The sequence below is a fragment of the Triticum dicoccoides genome, chromosome 7A (genome assembly GCF_002162155.2).
Source record: "Triticum dicoccoides isolate Atlit2015 ecotype Zavitan chromosome 7A, WEW_v2.0, whole genome shotgun sequence".
Lineage (NCBI taxonomy): Eukaryota > Viridiplantae > Streptophyta > Magnoliopsida > Poales > Poaceae > Triticum > Triticum dicoccoides.
In genome coordinates this window covers 694,863,028-694,881,454 of record NC_041392.1, presented here as the reverse complement: position 1 = coordinate 694,881,454, position 18,427 = coordinate 694,863,028, and positions in this window count along the sequence as shown.

The following is an 18,427-nucleotide window of genomic DNA, read 5'->3' as shown; positions in this document are numbered from 1 at the left end:
TTTCGAGCCGAATGGGTACTACAGACTATGTGATCGGGAGCAGGAATCATCATTTCATGCGCTCATATCCTGCCCAAATGCTGCTAATCTTTGGGATTTAATGCTGAATCACTGGCCTCTACCGAACAGATCCTTGATCAAGTGGACTGGGACTGAATGGCTGTTTCACCTTCTTGCAGAATCACATGAGTCTATCAGGAGCAGAATTATCATGGTCTTATGGAGAGTATGGCACCTGCGGAATGAGCTGGTACATGGTAAATCCATTCCACCACCAGAGGTATCATGCTAATTCCTTCTCAGCTACTATAATACATTCAGTCAGATTTCACGAGGGGTTGATGAGATAATCAAGGGCAAGTCTCCGGTGTTCTCTGAAACCTTTGCCGAGAGAGAGGGCCGTATAAACCCCATGCATCGTGTGCCTTGGCCACCCTGTCGTGATTTTGTCATGGCAGATGAACTAGAGAAAGGACTTAGTCGTGGAGCCATCGCGACGGGTTAGCTTGAAGGGGTTAAAGCAGACACAAGGACGCAAGAGAGTTTATACTAGTTCGGCCCCTTCAATGAAGGTAAAAGCCTACGTCTAGTTGTGATGCAATTGATGGGGTTTCGATGATTAGGGAGCAAACAATCTTCGCCTATGTCTCGAGTTGTTGTCTGTTGTCCTTGAACCGCCGCTGGGTCGTCCCCTTATATACATGGGTGACGCCCGTCGGTTTACAGAGTCCCAACACCGGCTCATAGATGTGTCCGGTTTGGTCTCTACTTATTCCCAACTTACAATACAAGTTACATACCAACGCCGGTTTACGGCTACAGGCCTTGAACCGACTATGGGCCTTGAGCCCTCATCTGCCTTCTTGGGCTTTAGCATAACTAACTACTGATGAAGTTGACCCGGCCCAGATAGGCCGGTTTACGCCCAGTAGTAATATCCCCAACATTAGGTCCCGGATTGATTTGAACAGGTTCATGTCAATCCTTAGCAAAAATCTTCACCTTCAACATCTTCGTGTAGTTCGTTGAACCGCCATGATGTCATCTTCTCTGGTCGTTGTAAACCGGTGTGACGTCACCTGTTATAAAGAAACTTATCCATGATACCTTCTTTGTTTAATAAGTCTGCGACAATCGAGGCGACAGCTCCGTTTCCAGACCCACGGTTCCTTGATTTTCATGCCTGACTCCTGTCCCTTGCCTTATAAATAGGACCGAAGGGTCATTTCCTTTTCTCCCCTTCGTGCCCTTCTACTTCGTCTTCCCCGCGTCGTCCAGCTTCGGAGCTCCGCCGCCGTCGACGACCTCTACTCCAACCTTGGCCGCTGCATCACCCTGACTGTACCAGAGCATCGCGGCGACCTTCTGTTTCATCCTCGGCTCCGGTGAGTTCTTCATCTTTTCCTCCGTAGATCCGTTCTAGGGTTTCCAAGTTATTCAGAGTTCATCGTTTTCTTCGTATTCATATGATAGATCCTGTAGGAACCAGTGAACCTTTGCTCTGTGTAGTGGTATTTCCTAGCATCCGCCTTTACTTATATGCCTCAAGACCATAGATCTATCTGTATCTCTGCCCATCTATTTGGTACTGTTCTTTTTTGAACTTTGAATATTTTCCTTCTTTTCTGAACTTGCTTCAGATCCGTCGCTCTAGAGAGATCTTGTGAAATCTGTTTCTGTACCCTTATCTATCCGCAATCTCAACGGTTTCAATGCTTAAATCCGGCGGTTTAACTTTGTAGAAAAATTGCCAAACCGGTATATACCATTAGTCCCCTTGTTGAACCGCCAGATGTTGTTGCTTCATAAAACTCCGGTTTAGATAGAGCTGTCTCCGGTTTAACAGTGCCCATATGAACGTACCTTGATCAAATGCATTTTTGAACCGGGATCTTCTACCTTGTAGATTCCAACATGGCCAAGCAAGTATATGAGTGCAATTGGGTTCCTTCTCGCGTCACAGAGGATCAACTGGACGATTTAGTCCTGATTGGCGCTTTAGGCAGCAAAGATATCATCCATTGGAGGGCTCCTGGCAAAGAATGCCCTCCCACCCCTCGAGAAGGAGAGGTTGTTGTTTTCGTAGATCACTTAGCCCGGGGCTTTAAGCCGCCCGGTTCTAAATTTTACCGGGATGTTTTAGCCGATTTCCAACTCCATCCGCAAGACACTGGCCCCAACTCTGTTACAAATATGTGCCACTTCCAAGTGCTCTATGAGGTGTTCTTTCAAGAGGAGCCCACAGTGGAATTGTTCAGAGACCTTTTCCATCTAAACCGCCGGTACTAAGTTTACTGATGGCTCTAATATGGAGTTGGGTGGCATGGCGATTCAGAAAAGGAAAGAGGTCACATATCCTCACGCCAAGCTGCACAGTCACCCCAAGGAGTGGAATCAGACATGGTTCTACTGCAAAGACACCTCCCCTGCTGATGAGAATCCCTTGCCTGGCTTTCGTCCGGAGCGGCTGAGCAATACACACCCTTTTCCTCAAAGATTGACTACCCAGGAGAGAAGCAAATATGCTCCCCAGCTGTCAAAGCTCAGAGCCTTTATGGCAACGGTTTAACAGGGGTTGATCTTGCTCACTGTTGGATGTCATGGAGCATACTGCCCCTTAGTCAGCGCTCCGGTTTGATGTGCGAGTATACTGACAGTGTTGATGACCGACTGCGACATTCAAAACTCCAGCTCTCCAATGATGAAATCACAGAGGCTGTGCATAAGATACTGAATGAACCGGAACACGTCTGCGCTAGAACCGGCCTGCTTCCCTTCTGTGCCACCAACAAATCGCCAGCTGTAAGACTTTGATTTTTCTCTTTGCTGAATCTGTTATTGATATGTCTGGTCATTGTTTTTAATATCAGTGTCTGCATAATCAGGGCAATGATCCGTTTTCGAGTAAAAAACTGCCGCAGGAGAAACCAGAAAAACCAGACAAACCAGAAAGAGCAACCCGGCAAAAGACTAAAGCTGTGAAGAAGACTGCCCACAGGAAAAGAACCACTGCATCTTCTAATCCGGCCCCTGATGATGAGGTGGACAATCCGGACTTTGAGGTAGAGCTTGACTCACTTGGTTTCTTTTTCATGCATCTTATTGATGATGATATTTGTCAGGATGATGCCGAAGCCAGCCACGCGGATGTTGCAGAGGTAATTATTCTCTCTTCCGATTCAGAAACTTTGCCTTCACAAAAAATCCATTAGGCAAACCGGAAAGTTAAATTTTCTCATCCTCTTGCTTATTTGGATCCTAAACTTCTTATGAAGACCCAACAACACGAAGCTCGCCGCACCACCCGGCACAGCGGCCAGGTAGTTACCTCCGCCGGTTTACTGAACAGTCCGGTTCGGAAATGCCATTCCGAGGTCTCTAATTTGCTTGTCAGTGCTTGTCCTAAAGCGGGCTGCTTTCGTCAACCTCTTAATCCGTCTGACTCTGATTACCAGGTTACTTCCCACTCATCTTCTGGCGAGTCATCGGCTACTCAGCTCCCACCGCTCAAAACAGTGCTTGGGTAAGCTATATTTATTGTGATGTTTGCAGTACATTGCCTTAGAACATATGCTGTATTCGATTTTGTTATTCTTCTCAGGGCCAAACCTAGGCCAAGCAAGAAGGCCCGCCTGGACAAAGTGGCCGAAGAAGATGTCGTTCTTGAAGCAGACAAGACACCCAATGCTGAAGCGGCTATTCCTGAGGATATTCCCAACAATCCACCCCAGACACATGATGATATTATTGCTGAAGAGAGACCTACTAATACCTCAGGTCCTATCCATCAGCCCACAGGTTCCATCCGGATTGAAAGCTCCATCGGTCCAGCAAAACCTACTGACAAGCCAACAACTCCAGTGCAAACCGGCGGTACCAAGGATGATGAGGTTGTCATTACTGGCACTGGCCATACTGAGCCAAGGAATCCTGTCGCTTTATCCAAACATTCTGCCAAGGAAGAATTTGCTGCTTTTGGCAAAGGCAAGTGGAACGCTGATCTGATGACTTACGCTGCTCTGAACGCCCAAGATATCCATTCTGGCTATCTGAATCGGCTCTATAGCAGCCGTGATTTTGAAGCCGGTCTGGTTAATATGATGAAAGATAAATATGAGGTAACTTCCATATGCTCCTTCCTGCTTGTATGCTTCCATTCTTGCTGACTCTCCTAGCCCCCAACGGACAGTTTGAAATATTCTTTCAAACCAGGACTTAATAACATAAATCTTGATGCTTTGAAATTTGCTGATGTAGCCCCCAAGGGCCGGTTCAACTTAGCATAGTTAAACCGGTACTTTAAGTAATTGAAACTACCGCATCAGAATATATATGATCAAATAGCCATTAGCCCCCAAGTGCCAAGTTGAATGCTTGTATTAATCTTGGGACTTTGTAAACAATTGAAAGATGAAGATCGAATATGCATTAGCCCCCAAGTGCTAAGCGCATAACTTGTTATGTGGTTGGTACTTGAATCCTTCTACCGATTTGTTGAAACATATACCTGTATGCATGCAGGCAGAGCTGAAGACGAAAGAAAACCAAGTCATCGATCTTCAAGAAAACCTGAAAACCCAACAGGCTGAAACATCCAAAGCAAAAGAGGAATTGGCCAGTGCTTTAAGCGCCATGGAACAGCTTCAGGAGAACTTCAAGAAGAAACGGGCGGATTGGGCCACTAAAAAGTCCGCTTTGATTAAACGAGCAGAGGATGCCGAGGCTGCCCTAAAACCAGTGACGGATGAACTGACCAGCATAAAGCGGCACGTTCATGCCATGACCACTGCTATCTTTGGTAAGCTAGCTTGCCTTCTGAATTTGCTCTGCCTTCTTATAGAGTCGCCGGTTTATTAACCCTTTATGGTATTTTAGGGACACGCATTGGTCACTTGGGGTCAGATGTGCGGAAGAAATGGAAAGTCGCCTATACATTGGTTGAACAATTGTATACTGGTGCCCAGCGGATCATCTGTACCGCGTCTCATAACAAGCCGGCGCCCACTTTGATTCAAGATACTTTGATGAAACTGTCAGTGCTTCCTGCCCGAGTTGAAGAGCTTAAGAAATCTGCTGCTCGAACTGGTGCAATCAATGCCTTAATCTGGGCAAAAGCCTGGGTGCCGGATTTTGATCCTATTGAAGCGGCTCAGGGCTATCCCAGCTTGAAGGAAGACGGGTTAGAATTTGGTGAAGCGGATTTGCGAGCAATAAACCGGGAGGTACGTCCGCTAGCTTGTCAACTGGCTGAGGAAGCAGACTTGTCTCATTATCAAGCCCAATATGACAGTCAGAACAAGCGAATAGCTGCACCAATCCATGAATCGGAAAATCTGATCCCTCCAATCCGTAAGCATACTTACGCTCCCGATATTGACCCGTCATTGCTGATCCATGATGAAGTTGTTTTTCAAGCATTAATGGGAATCGACTGGACAACTGTGGATTTCCAGCCACTGGGTAGAGAAACGGAAGCTGAAGCAGCGCAGGATGACCCACAACCGTCAGGCCAGGCTGGTGGCCAAGTTTAAACCGGAAGCCGGTTTAAAACTGCCTCTCCTTTGTGAAAAACAATTATATTATTATGGGCACCATGTTGCCTTGTAATAGGCTAGCTGATACCTTTGATATTGATATGCCTTCGTGCATAACTTGTTCTTCCTGTGGTAATGAACTTTCCAAAACACTTTCTGCCATCATTGAGTGTGAAGTTGGCTTGGCCAACCTTGAAGCGGAATTTTGCAAACCCACACTGTTGGGGGAGATAACAGCTCCTGTATATATATATATATATATATATATATATATATATATATATATATATATATATATATATATATATATATATATATATATATATATATATGACACTTGAATTGTTGACAGGAGCAATTGGTACCCCCAAGGGTCGGCTCATTATAATATGATGAGTCGGGTCTTCAATAAGACTAGTAAAAATGACTTTGCATTAGCCCCCAAGTGTCATGGTGCATGCTTGCAGCGACATGAGACTTGCATGTAATCCCAATTTGAATAATGTAGCCCCCAAGTGCCGGGTTGTAAGCCTGCAGCGACTCGGGACTATTCCTTCCATTGTAGAATAAATCATATCCTTTGATAAAAGAGTAGACATTGCGCTATATAATATAATCCGGTATGAAAACCTTATTCATTCAACATCATAATGAAATTTCAGCCAAGTTTGGCTATTTGAATAATATAACCCAATGATTTATAAGCACATGATTCCAATGGCGCAATCCAAATATATACTAGCGACTTGTTGTCCAAAGCCAGGCCGGTTTAACAAACCTGTTTCTGCATACAACAAGTTTAAAGTGTCCTGGCGGTTTACCGCCGGACGGATCATAATATCCAACATATAACCCGGGTTTATAACCAAGGCTGCACTTAAGAATAATCAAATATGAAATATATCATACCTGTGATATTGAATCACATCGTTGGTTTTATCAACTTTTTGTAGTAAGGGTGATAACCCAAATCTTGAGTACTGATAACTCCTTCCATATTGTGCCGGTTTATAATAAAACCGTGCCGGGTTGTGATAAACACCGTGTTAGTCCATAAGAGGATGTTAACAACAAGGATCAAACCGGGCAAATAGTCTCCGGATTGACGTGAACTGTGTTCCGTCAATTGATTGGTTAAAAAACTTTGTCGGTTTAAAAACACAATGAAAAGCAAAAAAACCCTTCAAAGAAAAGTGTGAAGCAAAAGCAACGACAAAAACGTTTGCCAAAAAAGGTTTATTTAAGCTGATCAAATGGCGTTACCATGGCCAAACACGACCAAGCTCCCGTTAGGTGTAACTATGGTTCTAGTCAGCCATGTCCCCAAGTGATTCTGTGGCATTTATGCCGACCAAATGGCGTGGTCATGGTTCGGGTTCGACCAAGCCCCCAAGTGATTCTGTGGCCTTAGGCCGATCAAGAGGCATGATTGGTTCAGACATGACCAAGTACGCAAGTGATCTGGTGGCTCTCGCCTATCAAGAGGCATGGTATTGGTTCGGACACGACCAATCCTCCAAGTGATATAGCACGATGCTTTTAGCAAAGCGAACTCAAGGGGTAAACCGGAGGCCGCTTTAGAGCAACTCCGTGTAACCTCACATGATGTAAAAGAACAGATACCCCACTTTAGCTGAGGCTCCGGTTTATTATATTTAATCATAATATACACATTGTTGTAATATGTACATAAGTATAGCCAATGGCTCAGGTATAGTAAGGCCGAAGATGAGCTATATTCCACGGCCTGTTAGTCTCCTCCTCTGATGTACGTGAGTCCTTATGCTCTCGAATATCGATCAGATAGTACGACCCGTTGTGCAGATTCTTGCTGACCATGAAAGGCCCCTCCCAAGGTGGGGATAGCTTATGCATATCAGTCTGATCTTGGATGAGCCGAAGCACCAAATCACCTTCCTGAAAGGTTCTGGTTCTGACCCGGCGACTGTGATAACGACGAAGATCCTGCTGGTAAATCGCCGATCGGGCGGCTACGAGGTCACGCTCTTCATCCAACTGGTCCAAAGCATCTTGCCGTGCCGTCTCGTTGTCCGCTTCAATATAAGCCGTGACATGAGGTGAATCATGACGGATATCACTTGGGAGAACCGCCTCCTCTCCATAAACCATGAAGAACAGTGTGTATCCTATTGATCTGTTGGGTGTTGTATTGATGCTCCATAACACATATGGTAATTCTTCTACCCAACAACCCGGCGTTCTCTGCAAAGGAACCATGAGCCGGGGCTTGATACCTCTCAAGAACTCTTGATTAGCTCTTTCTGCTTGACCATTGGACTGTGGATGTCTGATGAAACGTCGAGCCGGATGTGCTCCCGTTCGCAGAACTCCTTCATAGCACCTTTGGACAAATTGGTACCATTATCTGTGATAGTACTGTGCGGAAAGCCAAACCGGAAAATCACCTTTTTGACGAACTGAACCGCCGTGGCCGCATCACACTTGCTAACAGGTTCTGCCTCCACCCACTTTGTAAACTTGTCAACCGCCACCAGGAGGTGGGTCTTCTTATCTTTGGACCTTTTGAAAGGCCGAACCATATCCAGCCCCCAAGTCGCAAACCGCCAAGTAATTGGAACCATTCTCAATTCTTGAGTCGGTACATGAGCACGTCTTGAAAACCTTTGGCAACCATCACATCGTCTGACCAGATCCTCCGCATCAGCATGAGCAGTTAACCAATAGAAGCCATGGCGAAACGCTTTATCCACCAGAGACTTTGAACCGGTGTGGTGACCACAATCTCCTTCATGGATCTCACGCAAAATTTCACGGCCTTCTTGAGGAGACACGCAACGTTGAAAAGCTCCTGATACACTGCAATGATGCAACTCGCCGTTGATGATAGCCATGGACTTGGATCGCCGGATTATCTGCCGGGCCAGAATCTCATCCTCTGGCAACTCGCCCCGGTTCTTGTACGCCAGGTAAGGAAGCGTCCAATCCGGAATAACATGAAGAACTGCCACCAATTGAGCCTCCGGATCAGGAATAGACAATCCTCTTCACCAGGGATCTTGACCGACGGGTTGTGCAGCACATCCAGAAAAACATTGGGTGGGACCGGTTTGCGCTGAGAGCCCAGCCGGCTTAAAGCGTCTGCCGCTTCATTTTTCCGCTGGTCCACGTGGTCCACCTGATAGCCTTTGAAATAACCTGCGACAGTATCCACCTCATGACGATATGCTGCCATGAGTGGGTCCTTGGAGTCCCAAGTATAAGACACTTGCTGAGCAACAAGGTCCGAGTTACCGAAGCACTTAACTCGACTTAGATTCATCTCCTTAGCCATCCGGAGACCATGGAGCAAGGCTTCATACTCAGCTGCATTGTTAGTACAAGGGAACATTAAACGGAGAACATAACAAAACTTATCACCTCGTGGGGAAGTTAATACGACTCCAGCCCCCGAGCCTTCCAACTGCCTGGATCCGTCAAAATGGATGGTCCAATACGTATGATCCGGCTTTTCTTCAGGTGCTTGCATTTCCGTCCAATCATTGATGAAATCAACAAGTGCTTGAGACTTAACCGTTGTCCGAGGCACATACTTCAAACCGTACGGCCCCAGCTCTATGGCCCACTTTGCAATCTGGCCAGTTGCTTCCCGCTTCTGGATGATATCTCCCAAAGGAGCAGAACTGACCACCGTAATTGAGTGCCCTTGGAAATATTGTTTAAGCTTTCGTCTTGCCATAAAAACTCCATACACCAGCTTCTGCCAATGCGGATACCTTTGCTTGGACTCAATGAGCAGCTCGCTGATATAATAGACTGGACGTTGAACCAGATGCTCCTTACCTTCCTCCTTTCGCTCCACCACAATAGCTACGCTGACCGCCCGAACATTAGCAGCAACATATAGCAGTAACGGCTCCTTGTCAACGGGAGCGGTGAGCACAGGCGGATTGGCCAATTGCCGCTTTAAGTCCTCAAATGCTTCATCAGCAGCAGAACTCCAGACAAACTGATCCGTCTTTTTCAACATCTAATACAAAGGGATTGCCTTCTCACCCAGGCGACTAATAAACCGGCTTAGCGTAGCAATCCGGCCTGCCAGGCGTTGAACATCGTTGATACACTTCGGTTTAGCCAGGGAGGTGATAGCTGTGATCTTCTCCGGATTAGCCTCAATTCCCCTGTTGGACACTAGAAAACCCAATAGCTTGCCCGCCGGTACACCAAAGACACACTTGTCCGGATTAAGCATCATCTTGTATGTTCTCAGGTTATCAAAGGTTTCCATCAAATCATCAATCAGAGTCTCCTTCTCCCTGGATTTAACCACGATATCATCCACGTAAGCATGTACATTATGGCCAATCTGCTTGTGAAGACAATTTTGTACACACCGTTGGTATGTTGCCTGGGCACTCTTGAGCCCGAAGGCCATAGACACATAGCAGAAGGCTCCAAAGGGAGTTATAAATGTTGTCTTCTCCTGGTCCTTAACTGCCATTTTGATCTGATGATAGCCAGAATACGCATCCAAAAAACTTAAACGCTCACAACCCGCCGTAGCATCAATAATTTGATCAATACGGGGGAGGGCAAAAGGATCTGTTAGACAAGCTTTATTAAGATCTGTGTAATCCACACACATGCGCCAGGTGCCATTTTTCTTGAGGACCAACACCGGATTAGCAAGCCACTCGGGGTGAAAAACTTCAACAATAAAACTAGCTGTTAAGAGCCTGGCTACTTCTTCTCCAATCGCCTTGCGTCTTTCTTCATTAAACCGGCGGAGGAACTGTTTCACCGGTTTATATTTAGGATCCACATTAAGTGTGTGCTCAGCGAGTTGCCTCGGTACACCTGGCATGTCAGAGGGCTGCAATGCAAAAATGTCCCGGTTCTCACGGATGAACTCGATGAGCGCGCTTTCCTATTTTGGATCCAAGTTGGCACTGATGCTGAACTGCTTGGACGAATCGCCAGGTATGAAGTCAACAAGCTTAGTTTCTGCTGCCGATTTGAACTTCGGGGCCGGATCATGCTCCGTAGTTGGCTTGTTCAACGGAGTCATGTCCGCCGGATCAACATTGTCTTTATAGTACTTCAACTCCTCGGTGGCACAAACTGACTCTGCATAAGCCGCATCTCCTTCCTCGCATTCCAAAGCGATTTTGCGGCTTCCGTGAACCGTTATTGTCCCCTTGTGACCCGGCATCTTGAGCTGCAAATATACATAACAGGGCCGAGCCATAAACTTGGCGTATGCCGGTCGCACAAACAGGGCATGATATGGACTTTGGATCTTCACCACTTCAAACGTCAATGTCTCCGACCTGGAATTATGATCATCCCCAAAAGCCACTTCGAGAGCTATCTTACCAACGTGATATGCTGATCTACCAGGCACTACACCATGGAATACTGTATTAGACGGTTTGAAATTCTTATCTGTTAGTCCCATACGACGGAAGGTCTCATAGTACAGGATGTTAATGCTGCTCCCTCCATCCATGAGCACCTTGGTGAACTTATAACCTCCCACCTGAGGCGCCACCACCAGAGCCAACTGACACGGATTATTGACCTGGGGCGGGTGATCCTCTCTGCTCCATATGATTGGCTGTTCAGACCAATGTAGATAACGGGGTATGGTCGGTTCAACAGAGTTGACTGCCCGCCTTTGAACCTTCCGGCCTCGCTTGTCCAAGCTAGTGGTAAAGACATGGTACTGCCCACTACTCAACTTCTTTGGGTTGCTCTGGTAACCTGACTGTTGCTGTTGTTGGTTGTAACCACCCTGGTTGTTCTGACTATTTTGACCATTATGCCCGCCCGGATTACCATTAAATCCTGAACTGGAACTTCCTCCACCGTAACCCGGCCCGGACCCTGAGCCACCGCCAGATTCGTGATCATACCGGAAATTATTAGAATTCTTGAACTCCTGCATAATAAAGCAATCCTTCCAAAGGTGGTTTGCTGGCTCCTCCTTCGTCCCATGTCTTGGACAGGGCTGGCTTAGCAGATAGTTTAGGCGGTTTGGGTTAGGTTTGGGTGCTCCATTACAATATTTTGGCCTACCCTTGCGTCGCTGGCCATTGTCCTGTGCGTTGATATTAGCCACAAAGTCCATGTTACCATCTGCTTTACGCTTTCCTCCTCCGCCATTGCCTACCCAGTGATGCTGCTGACCTTTGGAGCTGCTGTTCTTCTTCCCTTTCCCTGTCTTGTCATCATCAGATTCGGGATCCATGGTACTATCAAAATCAGCATATGTCACCAAAGAGGCCATGAGGGTCCCCATGTCGGTGCAATGACGCTTCATCCGTCCCAATTTCAACTTCAGGGCCCAAACCGGCAGTTGCCTTCTAGGGTTAATACTGCGGTGTCAGCGTTGATGCGGTCTGAGGAGTGCAACACTTGTGAAACCCAGCGCACCCAATGAGTCGTTGATTCTCCTTCCTCCTGGACGCATGCAGCTAAGTCCACTATCGACATAGGCTGTTTACAGGTATCCTTGAAATTGCTGATAAATCGGGCTTGTAATTGGGCCCATGAACTGATAGAATTAGCTGGCAAGTTTTTTAACCAAGTACAGGAAGTTCCTTCAAGCATCATGGTGAAGTATTTCGCACACGCCGTGTCGTCCACATCAAGCATCTCCATGGCCATCTCATAGCTCTCCACCCATGTCTCTGGAGGTTGATCCGCCGTGTAATTTGGTACCTTGCGCGGGCCATTGAAATCCTTGGGCAGGCGCATGTTGCGTAAAGCGGGGATAAGGCACGGCACCCCCAAAGAACTAGAAGTAACACCAGGTTCGATCGATATGGTTGGACGAACCGGCGTGAACTGCCGAGCCTGATGTTGTGCGGCTAACTCGGCCTCCCTGCGCTCGGGCCCGGTTCACCACTTCCTGAGCGTCATCAGCACCACCCGTCGGGTTGTTGCCACGGGGTGCTCCACATCGTTCATTACTCGACAATGCTGGTTCATCCATATGTCTGCTATAGCTCCGTCTTGGACGGGGGGTCGAGTGGATCCGGTCGCGGTTGTACGAGTACGCTTCCTGTTGGGCCAAAGTTGTCCCCAGAAGTTCCTTGACCCGTCGCGTCTCTACTGCCTACGGCGAGTCACCTTCAATTGGAATGGCCTCCAGCCGTGCAGCAGCGGCAACAAGATTGTCCATTGGGTTGGAGTAGTGACCCGGAGGTGTTAAAGTATCCTGAGTTATAACGGTGTTTTGACGAGGCGGGTCCATCTGACGAGGCTGAACCGGTGCACTGGTCCCAGGGGCTTCTGCCCGGTTCCCCTCCGGCGGATTGCCGGCTCTTGGTCCTGGAGTGTTGAAAAGGTCTCTGGCCTCGAAAACCGGAGGTAAGCGGGATCGGTGCTTCCTCCTCATGACTTCATGCGACGCGCTCTGGTCCAACGTAAGCCTGTAGGCCTGTGCGTCTAAAGCGGCCCGCTCTGCGGCCATCCTGGTGTCCTCAGCCGCCAGATCCGCCTTGGCCTGGGTGATCTGTTCCTTTGCCCTTGCAATCTCCATGTTGTGAACATCCTGATCTGGCGGATTAACTTCCACCATAAGCACAGCCAACGTATCAAATAGTTCTGATAGAACCTGAGCCGGCGGGCGCACAGGGCCTCCTGCCCCGGCAGCTGTCACCGCTGCTGAACCGAAGATCGTTGCCATGGCTGTCGAAGAATGAAGCGCTGCTTGTGTTCCGGTCATGAATATTCCAACCCGGTTGGGCAGATCAGAGGGGTCCAGAATATTGTTGCCATCGGAAGCTCCCAATTCGGCCATCTTGTAGCTGAGAAAGAGATTCAGTTTCTCCGATCGAAGATTCGTCACGGAACAAACGACAGTCGCCCCATGAAACTCCGATCCGTCCTCATAACTTTCTCCATGGATGACTCCCACGAAGGCACGCTTCATGGCCGGTTTAACCCTGGCGGATTGCGCACGCTGAGCCGTCTCGGTGAGGTCGGTGCAGATGTCCGGCTCAGGGCCCGGTTCATCGATCTTGCCAATGAAAACGTGAATGCTACCAAAGGGGACCCGGTACCCGTACTCAATTGAGCCGGCCTCGAGGCCCCAGCCGGCGTCGTCGATGTAGAGCTTGCCGCAATGACTCTTAGTCATCCGGCCTACAGCGTAGCCCTCGAGTTCTTCAAAGCGGCCCTCCAAGAACCGAAAACCATCGTGCGATGGCCCCACAGTGGGCGCCAACTGTCGTGGTTTTGTCATGGCAGATGTCCTAGAGAAAGGACTTAGTCATGGAGCCATCGCGACGGGTTATCTTGAAGGGGTTAAAGCGGACACAAGAACGCAAGAGAGTTTATACTAGTTCGGCCCCTTCAATGAAGGTAAAAGCCTACGTCTAGTTGTGATCGAATTGATGGGGTTTCGATGACTAGGGAGCAAACAAGCTTCGCCTATGTCTCGAGTTGTTGTCTGTTGTCCTTGAACCGCCGCCGGGTCATCCCCTTATATACATGGGTGACGCCCGTCGGTTTACAGAGTCCCAACACCGGCTCATAGATGTGTCCGGTTTGGTGTCTACTTATTCCCAACTTAAAATACAAGTTACATACCAACGCCGGTTTACGACTACAGGCCTTGAACCGACTATGGGCCTTGAGCCCTCATCTGCCTTCTTGGGCTTTAGCATAACTAACTACTGATGAAGTTACCCCGGCCCACATAGGCCGGTGTACGCCCAGTAGTAATATCCCCAACACACCCCTGGGATAGGTGCGGTGGCGCTGTCAGTGGACAGTTCTTTCAACATTACAGATAGCTCGGCTGTTTCGGGTATGATCTTGAGGAACGCGGGCGGGGGTGTAATCGTTGCTGCATACCGCAAGTTATTCCATTGCAACGATGCCCTTGAAGCGGAGCTACATGCTATATTAGAAGGAATTAAACTGACAGTGGAGCACTCCAATTCAACGATCATCATACAATCAGACTGTGCTTCAGCCCTTAAAGCTATATCTGATGCATCCATGGATAGATCAGCTTTCAGCCATATGATCCAGGAGATTAAATTTCTCTTAAGTGATAGGGTTTTTGTTCCAGTAAAAATTTCCCGTGATCAAAATAGGGTTGCAGATTGCTTAGCGAACTTTGGATGGTGTGGAGATAGCACAGCATGCTGGCTGGGGCAAGCTCCTCCGTGTGCCAGTAATTTAGTCGCTGAGGATTGTAACTCTATTATCTTGGAATAAAATCCCTATGACTTCCCGCAAAAAAGCTATGTTCATGTCGTACACTCTACAGGTGGCTCAGGTAAAGCAGGCAACATGTTCTTCTTGTTCAAGAAGGTTGTTGCCCTCAACATGTTACATGATAGTTTGATACAATTTAAACTCCTGTCTCAGGCTTTTTGGCTGTGGATTTATTCTTGGAGACTATGACAGGGATGGGCCACAGCTCTATATGATCGAACCTTTAGGCCTCTCCTATGTGACTTCTCAATATAACAGTACTGGTAGTTCTTTCATTTTCCTGTTAATTGTTAGGACTGAACAAGGGATAAGTTCGCTAGATAACGAATATTTACATTTCGTGCCAGTCACTGCTGAAGGTTAATTTTACAGTGACCAGACAACTTGGTTTACATGTCATGGATTAAGATGTGCAGTGTTGTTTTTAACTTCAGTAGATCCATTTGGAATTTATGACTTACTGATTGAATTTTGAAAGAAATATTTTGGTGCTGTTCTGGGTAAAGGAAGACAAGCTGGGAAAAAATGTAAGCCAATCAAATTTTCATTAGTTTTATCATTTAATTATTTATGCAGTGCCCAAATAGAACTCCTAAAGCACGGCACATTCATTTCTGCAGTGCCCAAGCGGAGTATTCATGTTCCTAATGCTGCTCATGAAATGATCATCCACATTTAGAGTTTTTGCCGGTGGTTTCTTAGCAATTCCATACTCAAGGGGAAAAAAACGATAATTCATATATTAGATTTGCCACTACCAGAACACAGCTTAGGTGGTGTTTTGTTTTTTCTTGCCACAGTTTGCTTCATATATGAGTTAGACAAGTTTGACTCTGATAAGCTTGCATTTGTTCTTTACCAAATTTTGGCACGCCACATTTTCTTGAATCTGCACCCACACGTCATGACGGAGGATACATTTTTTGAGAAATCTTGCCACACTTGTGATGAGCAGTTTGCTTACCACAAAAGCGGTTATGTCTTGCCACACACCTGGCACAAAATTTCCTAAAACAAATAATATATGCATAAAACTAACCATTCAACCCTTCTACTCCCTCTGTAACAAAATGTAAGATGTTTTTTATGCCCTATACAAAGGGAGTATTATTTAAGCAACCTTCTTTTACAGGCCAGCCACTCGGTAACAAAAATTTATGTTGTCCAGGGAAGCTTAGCTCCCGAACACTATATTGAGAAAGAAATGGATCTGCATGCAATAATTCTTGTGAGGCGTACCATGTCACTTAGGGATGCAAGCGGGGTGGGCTGGTGGATAATAGCATAGTACAAATGTAGCATTAAATTTCTAGAATCGATGAGTTGATTGATAGATTCGCAGGACGAAGTGAGATGCCACTTGCACCTCTTTGTCACTGAAGACCTCATGTTGAAACATTATCACTAAAGGCACAATTATCACTATAAAGAAACACTATCTTGTGGAAAATATTAGAATCATATGCTAATACAATTGTATTGAAATGTATCTTCCTAATGGATGGTGGATACAATTCTAGACCAAATAGTGCAATACTTTTGCGTACTTACATTACTTACCCATGGTAATGCCTTAATATATGTGATGTTAGGGAGACAAGGAGCAATTTTTACTATACTGACTCGAGTACATCAAGAATGTAGATGCACCCAAGATTTATGTACGAGAATTTTTAAACATAATAGTAGTCACAGCGTGCGTTGCACGTGCATGCTTACTAGTGACAACTAGAACTGGATACATAATAAAATACACCCTTTCAAGTGCCAGATACAACTCGGTGATCGCTCTCTCACAAGGCTATGAGGAGAGGATCGTCGGGTAGGTTTATGCTATGCGATGATACTTGGTTAACTTACCATCTACTCTCATCTACTTCTTCAAGAAAGAGGCTGCCAAAAGCGTAGTCTTCGATAGGACTAGCTATCCCCCTCTTATTCTGGCATTCTACAGTTCAGTCCACAGATACTACCCATTTCATTGATACCAATGCATATGTAGTGTAGATCCTTGCTTGCGAGTACTTTGGATGAGTACTCACGGTTGCTTTCCTACTTATTTTTCCCCTTTTCCCGGTTGCTGCGATCATATGATGGAGTCCAGGAGCCAGAGGATCCCGAGGATGATTCTACATGGAGCTCGACTTCGAGGAGTAGTTAGGAGGTCCCAGGCAGGAGGCGTTGCCTTTTCGATCGTTGCTACTTTTGTGCTAGCCTTCCTAAGGAAAACTTGTTTAACTTATGTCTGTACTCAGATAGTTTTGCTTTAGCTGATTCTTGTGTTTTTGAGGTTATGTATTCGAGCCCTCGAGGCCCCTGGCTTATTATATAAAGCTTGTATTATTTTAATTTGTGTCTAGAGTTGTGTTGTGATATCTTCTCGTGAGTCCTTGATCTTGATCGTACATATTTGCATGTATGATTTGTGTATGATTGAATCGAGGGCGTCACAGTCATGTGATGAACCAGACACCCTCGAATGGTATCACACAATATGATGTTTATTCGCCATACTATCACATAGGTTAACGATGTAGTTGGAGCAGGACAGGTTGTACCATTCCTTTGCTTCATCGTTGTAGTTGGTCTTCACGCCAATAGCGCAACATGTCATATAGTCGATCTAGTAGTTTGAGAAGGTGGGTATCACCTACAACACTTTGAAAAACTTGCTCCACTTGGGAGCAATTATGTTCACCAAAACCACATTACATGATTGTTCAACACATTGAATGAATATTTCACAGCCACTACTTGTGTGAGAGTTTGACCCATATCCAAATATATGCCCTCAATAGGCTTAGCTCAAATTTAGCTATTAGTGATTTATTGTCGAGAATGAAAGACCCACAACTAAATACATTAAAGTATTTGATGTTTAGCTTGTTGTAGGTTAGTAGCTCATATGGTGTCTTGTTAATAGCTTGCCAGGTAGAGCCGATAGGATACATTACACATGGTGATGATGGCTTAGTCCCAACACTAGTGCAGAAAATCCTAGCTACGGCGTGGCATTGCCTTGCTGGCGTGGACACCCGACGCCACCAATAAGGGGCCATTACTAAAAAATAGTGGTGGCATCGGAGCCCACGTCAGCAGTATTTCATATGTTGATTGTGTGCCACATAGCCCAACACCAACAAAATATTTTTCCTCACCTAGCAGCGCCTGATACATCTCCAATGTATATATAATTTTTGATTGTTCCATGCTATTATATAATAAATCTTGGATGTTTTATAGGCAATTATATATCATTTTTCGGGACTAACCTATTAACTCTGTACCAAGTGCTAGTTGCTAGTTTTTGACTGTTTTTGGTTTTCCAGGAAATCTGTACCAAATGAAGTCCAAATGCCACGAAACTTTTGATGATTTTTTTTCTGGACATAAGTGACTCTGGAAGCTTCGGGAGGATACCAGAAGGCGAACGAGTAGACAACCAGGCACTTGGGCGCGCCCTGGGGCTCTATCTGACCTAATCACACCTCTATAGATTCTCTAAAATCAAGAAACCAACAGAGAAACAAACAAAATACTTTTTCCGCCACCGCAAGTTTCAGTTTTTCCGGGATCCCATCTGGAGGCCTTTTCTGGTACTCTACCCGAGGGGATATCGATCACGGTGGGCTTCTACGTCAACCCTGCCGCCCTTCCAATGTTGTGTTAGTATTTTACCA